At 39.7% G+C, this 13,930-nt stretch overlaps 1 protein-coding gene across 1 annotated transcript in view; it reads right to left on the bottom strand.

Moving 5' to 3' along the window:
* The window catches only part of LOC149800881 (lachesin-like), a 199,126-nt gene that overhangs the window by 56,092 nt on the left and 129,104 nt on the right, over positions 1–13,930 (bottom strand). The window lies entirely within an intron of this gene.

Here is a 13,930-nt window from a genome sequence, read left to right as displayed (position 1 = left end):
TTACGTTCTTCTTCTCTCTCACTGAAATCGTGCGATCGTTTCATCTCGATTGCTGATTCAGAAATGATTTAACCAAGTTCATTCTTTCCATATATACCCTCTCTACCTCTCGTTGTGACAATGACTTGGTATATTTCACAAGGCAAGTGAAAGCCAAGCATATAGGAACCCAACGACAGCGTTGCGTCTTAAACACCTCATGCATCTTGACGACTCTTCGATTCAAACCCTACCACGAAAGAAAATAGTTGCAAGAAAAATAAAACAGACAGTTGGTGTCTTCAAGAGAGCTAGAGACGGCACTGTGTCGCTGGGACACGTACGTACGTACTCCAGAAAACTACGCTACTCGACAACGTGAGTGTGCTTGTCAAAATGTTTGAATAAGATTAAAAATGCTTGTCAGTTTCAAAACGCGAACCAGTACTGTGGCCGTTTAATATTTGATGTGGCAAGAAGAAATGGTACAATACGCAACAAAGGGTTTGTACGTTTACACTCCAATCTGTCTGTACTGCAATGGTAACAGCGCTCTTGCGTTGGCATTATTTTGCCACACTACCTTTTAAATAAAACAATGCATCACTCATCATAAACGATTTCATTGGCTATACTTATTTTCTTACCGCTTTCGCTTCGAATTGACTTCAGTACCTTTTCGCACAGCGACAAGATCGGACGTGTTTTTTTATTCTGCGTCTGGTCGCTACACTACTTGCCCTGAATTTACAACCAAACAATGTGTTACACATTGTAATTGACTTCATTGGCTAACCGATATTTTACACTTCTGTCTCTGTTGATGTGAGTGTGCTTGTCAAAATGTTTGAGTAAGATTAAAAATGTTTGTTAGTTTCAAAACGCGAACCAGTACTGTGGCCGTTTAATATTTGATGTGGCAAGAAGAAATGGTACAATACGCAACAAAGGGTTTGTATGTTTACACTCCAATCTGTCTGTACTGCAATGGTAACAGCGCTCTTGCGTTGGCATTATTTTGCCACACTACCTTAAAAAAAACCCCAATGCATCACTCATCATAAACGATTTCATTGGCTAAACTTATTTTCTTACCGCTTTCGCTTCGAATTGACTTCAGTACCTTTTTGCACAGCGACAAGATCGGACGTGTTTTTTTTATTCTGCGGCTGGTCGCTACACTACTGTCAACAAGCCCCGAATTTACAACCAAACAATGTGTTACACATTGTAAGTGACTTCATTGGCTAACCGATATTTTACAATTCTGTCTCTATTGATGTGAGTGTGCTTGTCGAAATGTTTGAGTAAGATTAAAAATGTTTGTCAGTTTCAAAACGCGAACCAGTACTGTGGCCGTTTAATATTTGACGTGGCAAGAAGAAATGGTACAATACGCAACAAAGGGTTTGTACGTTTACACTCCAATCTGTCTGCACTGCAATGGTAATAGCACACTTGCGTTGGTATTATTTTGCCACACTACCTTTAATAAAACCCCAATGCATCACTCATCATAAACGATTTCATTGGCTATACTTATTTTCTTACCGCTTTCGCTTCGAATTGACTTCAGTACCTTTTCGCACAGCGACAAGATCGGACGTGTTTTTTTATTCTGCGGCTGGTCGCTACTCTACTTGCCCTGAATTTACAATCAAACAATGTGTTACACATTGTAAGTGACTTCATTGGTCAGTCGATATTTTCCACCGCCTTAGCTTCAAATTGGTTTCACATGTTATTCGCACCGTGAGATGATCAGACACGTTTTTCTGTACCTGACCATTAGTCACTTCACAAACAATAAAACTAAAACACAAATGATCACGCCATGAGCGGCTCATGGAAATTATGTTAGTCATGTTACGAAATATAGCACGACTTGTTTGGAAGTACTTTTCTGTGGTCACTCTTTAATTACATGCGTCTTCAGTTCACTCTTGTGATATTTTTTGTAAAGGGTGTATTTTTTCTTTGGATGTGATTGTGTTATGTTCTATATGTTCTTTTATGTTTTCAGTGATTTTACTTTATATCTATATTTTAATTTAGATGTATAGACTATGTAGTCTGAAATAAAGAATTCTTATCTTATCTTATGTAAATGGAATTATGTGTTTCTTTGAAACTTTCATAAGGAAAATGTGCCATAAAAACAAACGTACGTGTCGTCATATTTTTAAAGTAGGAATACATGATCTCTCTCTCTCTCTCTCTCTCTCTCTCATTGTAGTTTTGATTTATACCCTAATGGAATATGTTCCCGTTTGAAGATACCTCTCCAAAATTGTGATCAGTAGTCACCATAATTACGTGAACTGTTCGTCATGTCATTTTTTTCAAAAGTTTACACTCTAAAAAATTGTAGAACGATATTTTTTCTTCCATCAGTAAATCTTTGTATGAAATAAAAGCTTGAGTTTGCACAATTCTGGTATCTTAACTTTATCCGGTTTTGGAACTGCAATATGTCACGCAATTTTTTTCTTTTAACGTTAGATTTACAGTTTTTCAGAAAAAAGACAATCACACGGCTTTTTTAAGAATGAAACAAATGACATTGCACTGTATAACCTAGATGGTTAACTCTGAATTCTAAAGTCAAAACATGGGTTCAGGAAAAAATGTAACAATGTTCGTCCTATATTCTCTCAGTTTACACTGAGGATAGGACGAACATTGTTACATTTTTTCCTGAACCCATGTTTTGACTTTAGAATTCAGAGTTAACCATAGGCAGGGTTATACAGTGCAATGTCATTTGTTTCATTCTTAAAAAAGCCGTGTGATTGTCTTTTTTCTGAAAAACTGTAAATCTAACGTTAAAAGAAAAAAATTGCGTGACATATTGCAGTTCCAAAACCGGATAAAGTTAAGATACCAGAATTGTGCAAACTCAAGCTTTTATTTCATACAAAGATTTACTGATGGAAGAAAAAAAATCGTTCTACAATTTTTTAGAGTGTAAACTTTTGAAAAAAATGACATGACGAACAGTTCACGTAATTATGGTGACTACTGATCACAATTTTGGAGAGGTATCTTCAAACGGGAACATATTCCATTAGGGTATAAATCAAAACTACAATGAGAGAGAGAGAGAGATAGAGAGAGAGAGAGAGAGATCATGTATTCCTACTTTAAAAATATGACGACACGTACGTTTGTTTTTATGGCACATTTTCCTTATGAAAGTTTCAAAGAAACACATAATTCCATTTACATAAGATAAGATAAGAATTCTTTATTTCAGACTACATAGTCTATACATCTAAATTAAAATATAGATATAAAGTAAAATCACTGAAAACATAAAAGAACATATAGAACATAACACAATCACATCCAAAGAAAAAATACACCCTTTACAAAAAATATCACAAGAGTGAACTGAAGACGCATGTAATTAAAGAGTGACCACAGAAAAGTACTTCCAAACAAGTCGTGCTATATTTCGTAACATGACTAACATAATTTCCATGAGCCGCTCATGGCGTGATCATTTGTGTTTTAGTTTTATTGTTTGTGAAGTGACTAATGGTCAGGTACAGAAAAACGTGTCTGATCATCTCACGGTGCGAATAACATGTGAAACCAATTTGACGCTAAGGCGGTGGAAAATATCGACTGACCAATGAAGTCACTTACAATGTGTAACACATTGTTTGATTGTAAATTCAGGGCAAGTAGAGTAGCGACCAGCCGCAGAATAAAAAAACACGTCCGATCTTGTCGCTGTGCGAAAAGGTACTGAAGTCAATTCGAAGCGAAAGCGGTAAGAAAATAAGTATAGCCAATGAAATCGTTTATGATGAGTGATGCATTGGGGTTTTATTAAAGGTAGTGTGGCAAAATAATACCAACGCAAGTGTGCTATTACCATTGCAGTGCAGACAGATTGGAGTGTAAACGTACAAACCCTTTGTTGCGTATTGTACCATTTCTTCTTGCCACGTCAAATATTAAACGGCCACAGTACTGGTTCGCGTTTTGAAACTGACAAACATTTTTAATCTTACTCAAACATTTCGACAAGCACACTCACATCAATAGAGACAGAATTGTAAAATATCGGTTAGCCAATGAAGTCACTTACAATGTGTAACACATTGTTTGGTTGTAAATTCGGGGCTTGTTGACAGTAGTGTAGCGACCAGCCGCAGAATAAAAAAAACACGTCCGATCTTGTCGCTGTGCAAAAAGGTACTGAAGTCAATTCGAAGCGAAAGCGGTAAGAAAATAAGTTTAGCCAATGAAATCGTTTATGATGAGTGATGCATTGGGGTTTTTTTTAAGGTAGTGTGGCAAAATAATGCCAACGCAAGAGCGCTGTTACCATTGCAGTACAGACAGATTGGAGTGTAAACATACAAACCCTTTGTTGCGTATTGTACCATTTCTTCTTGCCACATCAAATATTAAACGGCCACAGTACTGGTTCGCGTTTTGAAACTAACAAACATTTTTAATCTTACTCAAACATTTTGACAAGCACACTCACATCAACAGAGACAGAAGTGTAAAATATCGGTTAGCCAATGAAGTCAATTACAATGTGTAACACATTGTTTGGTTGTAAATTCAGGGCAAGTAGTGTAGCGACCAGACGCAGAATAAAAAAACACGTCCGATCTTGTCGCTGTGCGAAAAGGTACTGAAGTCAATTCGAAGCGAAAGCGGTAAGAAAATAAGTATAGCCAATGAAATCGTTTATGATGAGTGATGCATTGTTTTATTTAAAAGGTAGTGTGGCAAAATAATGCCAACGCAAGAGCGCTGTTACCATTGCAGTACAGACAGATTGGAGTGTAAACGTACAAACCCTTTGTTGCGTATTGTACCATTTCTTCTTGCCACATCAAATATTAAACGGCCACAGTACTGGTTCGCGTTTTGAAACTGACAAGCATTTTTAATCTTATTCAAACATTTTGACAAGCACACTCACGTTGTCGAGTAGCGTAGTTTTCTGGAGTACGTACGTACGTGTCTCAGCGACACAGTGCCGTCTCTAGCTCTCTTGAAGACACCAACTGTCTGTTTTATTTTTCTTGCAACTATTTTCTTTCGTGGTAGGGTTTGAATCGAAGAGTCGTCAAGATGCATGAGGTGTTTAAGACGCAACGCTGTCGTTGGGTTCCTATATGCTTGGCTTTCACTTGCCTTGTGAAATATACCAAGTCATTGTCACAACGAGAGGTAGAGAGGGTATATATGGAAAGAATGAACTTGGTTAAATCATTTCTGAATCAGCAATCGAGATGAAACGATCGCACGATTTCAGTGAGAGAGAAGAAGAACGTAAGAGGCAGCGAAGTGACGTATCGCCTCACACACGAAAAGTGTTCGCTCAAATAGAAGACATGAGCGAACCTGAACCAACACCTTCCACGTCTGCGACCAGACAGAGAGAGTATACTCCAAACCAAAGTTCACCAGTCAACCCTGAAAAGTACTATCACATTCGAGAGACGGAAAAGCGCTCCTCTAGAAAATTTAGAACCACGGCTTACACCTACACGGTGAAGTTTAAAGATTTCAAGTCCGACGTACCGTTGGAGAAAGCAGAAGGGTTCATCACCGAGATGTGGGATTCTTTGCTCACCGCACTCAAGCGACAATGTCAACCCAAAGAAGACGATCGCTTGACACTATCCATACAACACGACAGCTTGAAATCCCCTGTTTGGATCGAGTTTAGCAGACCCGCAGAACTGACTCCTTCCAAAGTCATGGACAAGATACAACAGGTGCAACAATCCAATGACAAGTTTGACATCACCGATGGTAAAGCCACACTGAAAATGGCTCACGTCTCTCTTCCTCAAGGGACAGGACGCAAAAAGGTCTTATTGGTGGACGTCCTTCGCAACACCAAAACAAGTCTCGTCCGAATTAACAACCCTCATGACCAGATGTGTTTAGCCCGTGCCATCGTGGTGGGACGAACCTATGCCAACAAGAACGACACGGTAGAATGGAAAAGAACCTGGAAAACTATTCAACAATCCGACCGAGCCAAACAACGAAATGAAGCAGAACTCCTGTTACAACAAGCCGGACTGTCCAAAGACACACCCTGTGGCATTCCTGAGATGCAAAAATTGCAAGATGCCCTAGCTCCACGCTACACCTTGAAAGTGCACCCTCAAGAAATGCGCGGGCCTCTGTTGTTTCGAGGCCAACATTTTAAGGACGGAAAATACATTCACCTTTATCATCACGATGAACATTTCGATACCATTACCAGTATCACTGGATTCCTGGGATATGTTTATTATTGTGAGAAATGTGACTGTGGTTATAATAATCGAGAGCAACACAAACATTGTGGATGGAAATGCTCAGGATGTTTGGCCTCTCAACCCTGTCTGAGCGAAGAACCAGTGCCTTGTTCAACTTGTCTGCGCACGTTTGTCAGCCCTACCTGTTACCAACAACATTTGAAGACGCAAGGTTCACAGAAGAAATGAGCTTGTCAACTGCTGAGATTGTGCCCCGCGTGTGGACAAGGCATATGTACCAATAGTGTCAAGGCACACGTATGTTCAGGAAAGAAAAAATGTCACATTTGTCACCACATTGTGGACTTGGAACACCAATGTTACGTGCAAAAATACCAACCCCCACCAGAGAAAGAGGACGGTCACAAGAAGAAAGGCAATTTCATCTTTTTCGATTTCGAATGCATGCAAGAGACTGGCATTCACATTCCTAATTTCTGCGTGGCTCATCGAGCGTGCGAGAAGTGTATTCAAGAACCTATCTTCAGTTATTGCCCTCACTGCAGCAAAATTCCTGGAGGGCGTGAAAAAATCTTTCGAGGACCAAAGACGCTAGACGATTTTGCCAAATGGGTCTTAGACCCCATCGACAAGACATGGAGCAAAGAGGACATCGAACGTTACCGAGATTGTCATAGCCATGCCACAGTGATGGCTCACAATTTCTCCGGATACGATGGACAGTTTCTTTTGAGGTACTATACGGAACATGGCACCGAACGTCCTAAAGTCACTTTGAACGGAGCCAAAATCATTTTCATGCAAGTGGGACAAGTGCAGTTTAAAGATTCGATGAGTTACTTGGCCATGCCTTTGAGTAGAATGCCTAAAACGTTTGGAATGACAGAAATGGCTAAAGGGTACTTTCCACACTTTTTCAATACGGAAGCCAATCAACATGCCGTTCTACCCCATTTGCCTGAGGCTCACTATTACGACCCCGACAACATGCGTACCGAACAACGAGAAGCTTTCTACGCTTGGTACCAGGCTCATGCCTCTGACCCCTTCGACTTTCAGGAAGAAATGTTAAAGTATTGTCGTTCCGACGTGGACATTTTACGACGTTGCTGTGGAAAATTTCGAGAACTGTTCATGGAACACGGAGGGGTCGATCCTTTGAAAGAAGCTTGCACCATTGCCAAAGCGTGTTCCTTAGTGTACCGCCAACGATTCATGCCTCAAAAGACCGTGGCTGTCATCAGTCCTCAAACGACCAACTATGTCAAGCGTCAATACTCGGTCAAAGCCCTACGCTGGTTACATTACTTGTGCGACAAGGAAGGCAAATGGATTCAGCATGCCCGCAACGGAGGAGGCGAAAGGACCATCGGAACGTATTCGGTCGATGGCTGGGACTTAAAAAACCCCAAGATCGTGTATGAGTTTAACGGTTGCTTATTTCACGGATGTCCCGTCTGCTACCCTGACCGTGACACTAAAAATCAGTTTTTACAACGGACCATGGAAGACCTGTACCAGGACACTTGTCAGCGACGCTTGAAGTTAGAACAGCAAGGATACCAAGTGGTGGAAATGTGGGAACACGAATACGATCACCGTTTGAAAATCGATCCCGAGTTTAAACGTGTCGTGGAAAGTTACAAGCTGATGGACCCCCTGAACCCGAGGGATAGTTTGTACGGAGGAAGGACCAATGCCACCTGTTTGCTGTACCAAGCCGACGAAGAGAAAGGAGAAGAAATCAAATACTTGGATGTGTGTTCGCTGTATCCCTACGTGTGCAAATATTGTCACTTTCCTACAGGGCACCCGCAATTGCTGACGGAACACATCGACCTGGTCAACATTCGACAATACGAAGGCTTGATCAAGTGCAAAGTTTTGCCTCCCACGAACCTATACCATCCCGTCTTACCTCACCATTGTCAAGGCAAACTGATGTTTCCCTTGTGCCGTACTTGTGCCGAAACGTGCAACCAAGATCAGCCTTGTCAGCACACCCAGGAAGAACGGGCCTTGACGGGAACCTGGGTCAGCGTAGAATTGTTCAAAGCTCTGGACATGGGATACCAACTGTTAGAAGTGTACGAAATTTGCCACTTTCCCAAGACACAACAATACCACAAGGGTGACCCTACTCAGAAAGGCATTTTCGCCGACTACGTGGATGCCTTTTTGAAACTGAAGCAAGAAGCCAGCGGCTATCCTTCCTGGTGTCACACTCCCGAAGACCAAATAAAATTCAAAGAGAAATACCGGGAACAAGAAGGCATCACTTTAGACCACATCGAGAAAAACGAAGGCAGGCGATCGTTTGCCAAAGTGATGTTAAATTGCTTGTGGGGTAAAATGGCACAACGACCGTGTTTACCCAAGACGGAATATTTGACAAAACCTTCCCGCTACTTCCAGATGATTCACGACAAAACCAAATACATGAAACACGTGGACGTCGTTCGAGAGGATTTAATCTTGGTCAATTACGAAGAAGATCTGGACTTTGTACAAGACGACCCTTTTGGAAATGTCATCATTGCGGCTTACGTGACAGCTCATGCTCGCTTAAAATTGTACGAAGCTTTAGAACTGTTAGGGGATCGCGTCCTGTACTTTGACACGGACAGTTGCATCTACATCGATCGACCGGGTCAGCAACACCCTAACATCGAAGGAGACCGTTTAGGAGCCTGGACAGACGAACATCCTGACGACAAGATTCTAAGTTTCGCGAGTGGCGGTCCTAAAAATTACGGCTACGAATACCGGGACCCACAAGGAGAAGTGCACACAGAGTGTAAAGTGAAAGGATTGACTCTGAATTATCGTACCAGTCGTGTGGTCAACTTTGGCGTATTGAAAGAAGCATTGCAGTCTGGAGAGGATGCAAACTTTAAAGTGACCACCTACCAGCCGAACAAGATTGTACGTTTACCCACTCACCACATCGTCAGTCGACCCTTGGAAAAAGTCTATCAAATCGTGTACCAGAAGCGAGTGCGACTTCCCAACCACTTTACTTTGCCGTACGGTCACATCAATATTGGTCAGCATATAAAAAAGGACAACGTCCAAGACCAACAGTTCATTGTCACTACTAAGACCAATTGAGAAAAAATGAATCCCTTCAAACAGCAAGTATAGAGCGTAAGACTCAAGTCCAACGAGAAACTCGGGTGTGATTCTTTGCCTCACTATCACATCACCAATGCAGTAACACATCTTAGTTATTTATGTACTAACGCCATGACAAACTACGTGCAGCTAGTGAAACTTCCAGACCACAAAACTTTACCTTATGGACATACTGATATCACCCAGTATAAAAAGGGACGACTTCCAAGAACGACACTTCATTGCGAGGACAAGCAACGAGAAAGATGAATCACTCTACGCAGATGAAAAAAGAGAAGGAACAAACATCACTGACCTCTTTCACTACCATACCGTCACAGCAAAGTGCGTCCAAGAAGGGAAAGGATTCAGTAGACCTACAGGAGTATTTTAGCATCCAAATGACTCAGACAGCGACCTCAAGAAAATTTAGAACGACAACTTACACCTACACGGTGAAATTTAGAGACTTCGCGTCTGACATTTCAGCCGAGGAAGTAGCAGGTTTCATTACGGACCTACTTGACTCACTGTTAGAGGAACTCAAATGTCATTGCCAAGTCAAAGATCGAGGTCGTTTGAGCCTATCTATGTATCGCGACAGTTTGAACTCACCTGTATGTCTCGGATTTAGCACACCTGCAGAAATAACTTCGTCCAAACTTTTTAGGGCTATTGAAGACGTGCAGTCGATGAGAGGAAAATTTGACATCAACGAAGGAAAAGTAACCATTCATATGGTATACATTGTACCTCCATGGGAAGAAGACGATGACTGCACTTGATCTGCTTACTGATAAGTGTACCTAGCACGATGGATATAACAGCCGATTTATGAATGAAACGGATTAAGTGATGGGAAATATCTACGCTGGGACACAAGTGCTAGCTGACCAGATTTTTAACAACGTGTGAGACGAATAGAGAGAGAGAAACATGAACTTTGTCCTATTTGATTGCATGTTACTTGTTTTATGTTAGCTTTTTCTTATAAATGAACATTAAATGTAAACAGGTTTACTAGAGCCAAGAACTAAATAACTAGTAAATAGGTTTGTTTGATGTAGAAATGTTTATGCATTAAATGGATAGTGCTTAGACCAAAGCACAGGCCAGAGAGCCCATGTATATACTTGAATAAATGTTTTGAACCCATACAATAGACTTTTCTTTTTTGAGCCATTATTCTCTCTGTGAGGTTTGTTTTAGAACATTTCTGTCGTCTTTTCTGTGTGTTTAAATGTGTATTTGTATGTTTGTCCCTATCTACCCTTTGTCCTTACAAATACATTAAAATCCCTATAAAATGTTTTGACCCTATAAACCTCATGACGTCACCCAAAGTTCAATTCCCATTGACATCCAGGTGACATTCCCATGTTCAATTTCCATTTACGACAAAGTGCAAACCCCATATTTTAACGTTAAAGTCCCATTGACGTTAAAGTACCGGTCCTGTTCAATTTCCATGTTCAATTCCCCTTGACGCTCTACAGTTCCATCCATGTTAAAATTTCCCATGTTAAATTCCCCTTGACGCCAGAGTGAATCGACTGTTTTTGCATGGTAAGTCCACTTGACGCTAGGGTGACCCCATATACTACTAATTACATTAAAAAGAAATTCTATTCCGAGATCAAAGGAGAATCATCTGTCCGGCAGCATTATCTCTCTTACATACAAACATAATATGACTTAATTTGAGACGATTACCGTGCTTTTATTCATATTCATTTTCTGCAGAGGAGTGCTGAGAAGAAATCATGATGGTTCCGTGTGCAGTTTCTAATTATGTATAATTAGTGTTTGCAATTTTCCTAAGGACCTCTCTTGGTTAGAATCTTATGGACAATCAAACTGAGGAGAGATGTCGTTGAACAAATTTAACATATCACGTTGTACCAGAATGCTTCACAAAAACCCCGAGACTTCTTTTAAGTACTGGGTTAGAATCGAAAGGTTTGCAATTGAAATCCGATGCGGGTTAGATGGTTGCTTTGTGAAAGCCATGCCTCGGTGTTTTGATCGGCTTTCGGTGTTGACAAAAATGATAGCTCTAAAATATGTTCTATGATATACCTTTTAACTTTCAGTGTAAAACAGAGGATTATTGAAAGTAGCACTGTGGCTTTCAGCTGTTGCAGTTATTGGGTCGATTTATATTTAAATAAACAAAATAATATGATGTAAAATGATTTACGGAATACTGACATGTAATTTGTTTAACTTCAATGCAGCATTTTCTGATGTTGGTAAGGACCAGGAAAAATCCATCGTCATTGTTTTGACGAGCTACATGACGCCTACATGACAAGCAAACCTACATTAAGCTTTTATTTATACGTCCACGGATTCTATGCTATGTGGTATTTCATTTCTCTCCAGTAGCGACATTGAAACTTCGATCACATAAAATATCTGACAGAAAACAATTAGCTAGTTGGCAGCTACAGAAATAAACAGTCAGTTTGCCGCCAGAAATTGCGCTGACTTAGACGGAAACGTGCTGACTGTAGACAGACAGCAAGGATATTTTCAACATTGCTCGATGGTATACATGTGGTTTTGACAAAATCATAGTTCTTAGTTGCCTCACTGAGTAGGTCGTAAGAGACTTGAACTAAGATCGAGATAGCGCTTCAGACTATACATTAAGTTAAGCAACATTTTTATTATTATTATCATTATTATTATTATTATTATTATTATTTCTATAATGGAGCTTATTAATGGTAGGGCGCTATTTAAGGGCTGATTCGGGATGGGATGGATAGGGGTGCAACACAACCTGCGAGACCCCCCCAACAAATTTGTTTATAAAATATTAAAAGCAAAATGAGCGCTAAAAAACCTGGAACGTTTCCTAGAGTAAGTTTCGAGTTTGATATTTAAAAGGATGCGCTAGAAACGCTTAAAATGTACGCTTCCGTTAAATGGAACTAAACAATGTGTTTGGAGCTATCGCTGGTATTTTGTCCTGAGATATGACCATTTTCCGCGGACACAGGTCTGTATGATGATATTCCTGCAAACACAAGAAATGCCGCTCTATACAACTGCTCTGGTTTTGTGCTTTTCTTAGCTGCTTTAGGGTGTCTCGCAGTTTGCGTGGTGTTACTCCCAGCTGCTACGATTTCTGCGTTTTCCACACCTTTATAAGTTCTTTGGCCAGGTCACTTCATTGCTTTCTCTTGTTCCTTGTGTGCGACAGGAGAGCCAACATGCACTAATATGTCTATTATATAGGCCAGGCTTCTTTCCTTGTCTACAAGTACTAAAACTTACCACTTGCACCGTATGTGTTCGGTTTCGATATTGAAATCCAACAAGATTTTGTTTTTGCTTTTACAACCACAGCTTCTGCCATGCGGTCACATGTTTGCTCACTGAAGCCCAACACTTCTTATACAGCTGCCAGTGTTCGGCTGGAGCGACTTTGCTGTTCAGACTTCTGTGCTCACGCTGGGCTACATTGCTGCACTACCCGACCATTTGATTTACTTTTTTATTCTTGTCGCCGCACAAGAGCGAGACTTCATGATTTTTTTACACTCGGTTTCACCTTGTTGACCACGAATGTTTTTCCTTCTCTACCATAACAAAATCGTTGTTTCTTTTATTATTATTATTATTATTATTATTATTATTATTAACTTGATGAATATAAAATTCTACATTTTGCCCAACTACACAAACTATGCATTGCTTTATGATGTTGTGATACAATACAACGTGTAATAATATATGCATTATGTTTTTAATCTGATGCACGCTTCTTATCACTTGACATTTATTACGAGTCTATGCTCCTAAAATAAGTAAGAGAAAGAGTTAAAAGCAACAAGCTGTGTAAAATTCAACAAATAATTTATTTTCCTACAATACTAAGTGAAACTGAAGAAGAAGAATTTTCGGTATTGCAAATTAAATCCCAGATAATCCTAGAATTGCAGAGTCGAGTCCTAATAATTTAAAGTCCTGAATGAAATTCAATAGAAATCTAAATCCAAAACTGAAGGTGATGTGTCTGCGGTAGCTCGTAGAGTGTTGAATGACATTAATATAATTCCCGGTCGGAATTCACTATAAATTGCAGTGAATGTCTCTAACAATTTTATCAGAGCACGTTTGTATTTCCAGAGAAAATAATCACTTGAATCCAATAATTGAAAAATATATAGATTCCAGCCAGAAATAATACTGGACACAACATATAATACAACTTGATTGTGTAGAACTTAAAGCACGAATTAAATATCCTTGCCATGTGATTAAGTATGTGCCAACATGTATAAGTTTCCTTTGTTTACTAAAATCTAACAGCGGAAATTAACGTAGCCAATATATTATTAGTCAGTATTTCTTAAGAATTTTGATATAACAGAAGTTAAAAATAAAGTGAGCAAAGCTTTTAGTTTTTGATTTGATGTATCAAGATATTACCACAAGATTTGTAAATCATTTAACTTTTTTTTAATACAGATAAACAGTCAGCTTGAGATTATTGCCATATCAGAAATAAGATGTAAATCATTCAAGACTGTACAGTGTTCAACTAACCATCGATTAAAGTAGGTTTTTCAAATATG

This window comes from Sinohyriopsis cumingii, chromosome 4, assembly GCF_028554795.1.
Source record: "Sinohyriopsis cumingii isolate HCF-2022 chromosome 4, ASM2855479v2, whole genome shotgun sequence".
NCBI classification, from domain to species: Eukaryota; Metazoa; Mollusca; class Bivalvia; order Unionida; family Unionidae; genus Sinohyriopsis; species Sinohyriopsis cumingii.
The sequence above is the reverse complement of the archived record's forward strand: the minus strand, read 5'-3'. Positions and strand labels throughout refer to the sequence as shown.